At 38.0% G+C, this 3,367-nt stretch overlaps 1 pseudogene; it reads left to right on the top strand.

Moving 5' to 3' along the window:
* The first annotated feature begins 1,499 nt into the window (after positions 1-1,499).
* LOC149252731 (lysine-specific demethylase JMJ27 pseudogene) lies at positions 1,500-2,797 on the top strand (annotated as a pseudogene).
* The last annotated feature ends 570 nt before the right edge of the window (positions 2,798-3,367 follow it).

The raw sequence follows: 3,367 nt of genomic DNA, 5'->3' as shown, positions 1-3,367 counted from the left end.
CAAAGACCTCATATTCACGGGTCCTTATAGAGAAGACTATCCGTAGCAACCCAATCTAATTGAGGATCATGTCATTAAATATCAGAAGTTTTGGATCACTACAGTCTTGTCGAACACTGCATAATATAATTCAAACCAGAAAGCCTGCTTTGGTGTTGTTACAGAAAACAATGGTAGATAGGGGCAAAGTTCAGAATATCCTCTTGATTTTATGCCCAAATTGGGGGTCTACACAACCAATCCACTAAGGAATTCTGGAGGTCTTTCCGCTATATGAATCCCAAAATTTTCTCCCTTTTTGGCTTACAAATCCTTCGTTGGCATCATTTTATCGGGATATTGTCGGGGTTATTTGACAAGATTTCGTATCCTTAATCTATATGCTCCATATGAAAATAGAAAATAATTCTAGAAGGTGGTAAAAATTCTATTGTAACTATTTTTAATGCTGCAACAAATGAAGTTTTGTCACATCCACTTTGCTTCTAGCCATCATCATTCATACCATGTCCAAGCAAGTTGAAGCAACTTATTCATTCTATATCAGCAATATACAGATAGGAAGTGTTTTAGACTACACTCTTGCTTTCATGAGTGTAGCCTTGGACATGGTGCGTGATAAATGGGATCCAACTCTAAAGAAAGGTTTCATCGACATTACTTCCTCAAGAGATTTCTATTGGATTTATAGCACAGCCTTCAATTTGTATTTTGTGGAGAGATGATTGAAGATTTAATAGGAATCAACAACAATTTGGTGATTTAGTAGCTTGGGGAGGTTGTACAATAATATACTTGCTTTGTCAACAACTTCACTTTGACCTAATTTGACTTTGTGTATACAAATATTAATGCTGTAGAAGTGGATAATGTAGTAATAAACATATTTGACATCAAGAGAAACATCAAAACCAACGAATTATGGGTAGGATCTGGAAAATGCAAAGAAGTCGAGAACATTGAACATCACGATCTTCACATGAACTAGCATCACGTAAAATGCTAAAAGCACATTCTTATTACAAATGATGCAATAAGCAAATTGATGTCACACATATATATAATTATCATATTAAATAAAGCAGCTAAAGATAGATTGATGAATCAAGCAAATGATGTCACACATATAGGATGTCTGTTATGGAATACCAACAATAAAGCCGGAGATTCCTAAAGCCAAACTTAATGCAGATGAGCATCTGTTCTGTGACAACTGCAAGACATCAATTGTTGATTACCATCGGAAATGCCCATATTGTTCATATGATCTTTGTCTCAGTTGTTGTCGGGGGCTTCGAGAAGGTTGTCAACCAGGTGGTGGTAAAGCAGAATTAGCCCAACAGCAGTCTACAGATAGAGGTTATTCTAGAGAGGGATTACCAAGAAATAAGCAAACAAAGGTGTCGGGCGGAAGATCAGGTTGGGAGCTTCACTCCCAGTTACTAGCAATAGCACTGTAGACCCTACAGACAGATTACCAGATTGGAAGGCTAATAGTGATGGTAGCATTCCATGCCGAATATGGTGGCTGTGGTTGTCATTTATTAGAATTAAAACGCATTTATAGAATGAATATGATTGCAAAACTTGACAAAGAGGCAGAGGAAATGGCCAGCAGCTGCAAAGTCGCAGAGGGCTTGAAAATTTCTCACTCCTGTACCTCATGCTTCAAGTCTGGTTCTTATGGGAAAAATGGATATTCTGAAAGGAATTTACGCCAAGCAGCTCATAGGAAGGACAACAGTGACAATTATTTGTACTGTCCAACTGTACAGGATACTAAAGAAGAAGGCCTTGAGCATTTCCAGAAACACTGGATTAGAGGTCAACCGGTCATTGTGCAGAATGTTCTTGAAGGCACTTCCAGTCTGAGCTGGGACCCATTGGTCATGTTGCGGCCTGTTCGAGAGACTATGAATGGCAAGTTTAATGAGGAGACAAAGATAAAGGCCATTGATTGCTTAAATTGGTGTGAAATTGAAATCAGCGTCAACCAATTTTTCAAAGGTTACGCAGATGGTCAAATGCATAAAAATGGTTGGCCTTTGATGTTGAAGCTGAAGGATTGGCCACCACGAAATTTCTTTGAAGAACGTTTACCACGCCATAGAGCTGAATTCATTAATGCATTGCCCTTTCATGAGTACACACATCCTGAATGGGGCCTTCTTAATCTGGCAGCAAAGCTTCCTGATAATTGCTTAAAGCCTGATATAGGACCCAGAACTTACATTGCTTATGGGACAAGTGAAGAACTTGGCCGAGGTGATTCTGTTACTAAGCTGCACTGTGATATGTATGATGTGGTAAATGTATTGACTCATACAGCTGAAGTCAAGTTCCCAGGGTGGCAGCAACTTAAGATAGATAAAATTCAAAGATCATTAAGAGCATTAGACTCGGAAGAACTTTATGAAGACTCAGATAGGATTGGAAATTCCTTTGGTGAAGAAGAGAGAGGAAAAACAACTAAAATTGAGGCATCATCATTTGATGTTTCTGTGTCTCAAAGCAACAGAAAAGTTTCTTCAAGTCAAACTATTGATGAATGCCTTAATGATAATGACATTGAATCTAGTTTGAGGGCAAAGTCTCTTGATCTCTGGTAAGATCCATATTACAGTTCCACATTTGATTGGCTGGATGGGGAGGATCAGTTTTTTCTGGGATTCCATGGTTGGTAGTTCTATCCACCATATTCACAGAGACAAAAATTATCTGGCAGATTCACTGTCTAAAACAGGTCTACAGGATGCTACTGGTTTTTGGTTTTTGCAGGTTCTATCTGAGGGAGTAAGCTATCATATCCAAGAGTTTATTTTGCCGGACTTCTAGTTTCATTTCTGTTTTCTTCACAGGTTTCCATGGACGGGTCTCTGATCTTTATGTGGCTGTTTCTTTTATCATCTTGTTTATGGATGGTGTACATGATGTTTCTGTACATCCATATGTTTCCTGTTTCTCTATGTGATCATGTTTTGTTTTGGAGATCTCCCAGAACACTATGTTTCAGTCAAATTTTCCTTAGCTATTCACTGGAATTCTCCCATGGTGATTTCATCTGGTTTTCTCTGCAAATGGGAGTGTATATGATGTAAATTTTGAACTTTATATCCCTCATATAATAATATTCAGCTTTTTCATTCTGAAAAGGTTAAGCATAGCACATCAAGCCCAATCATGTCACTTTCTTGGTGCTTTTTCTGCCTGTAGCCATTCAGGTTTACTTGATGAGAACTGACATTATTTTCAAGCATAAGTCAATATTATGGAATTTTCCCCAGAGCAATGCAATATGCCCTTGGTTAAACTTTACAGTCTAAGTGGGTGCATGAATGATGCATATGGTGTTATTGAAAATCTATCT

Source organism: Pinus tabuliformis, chromosome 7 (genome assembly GCF_031772625.1).
Source record: "Pinus tabuliformis cultivar Carrire ecotype Pingquan chromosome 7, CPIR1, whole genome shotgun sequence".
NCBI lineage: Eukaryota > Viridiplantae > Streptophyta > Pinopsida > Pinales > Pinaceae > Pinus > Pinus tabuliformis.
This window is presented reverse-complemented; position numbering and strand designations above follow the sequence as displayed.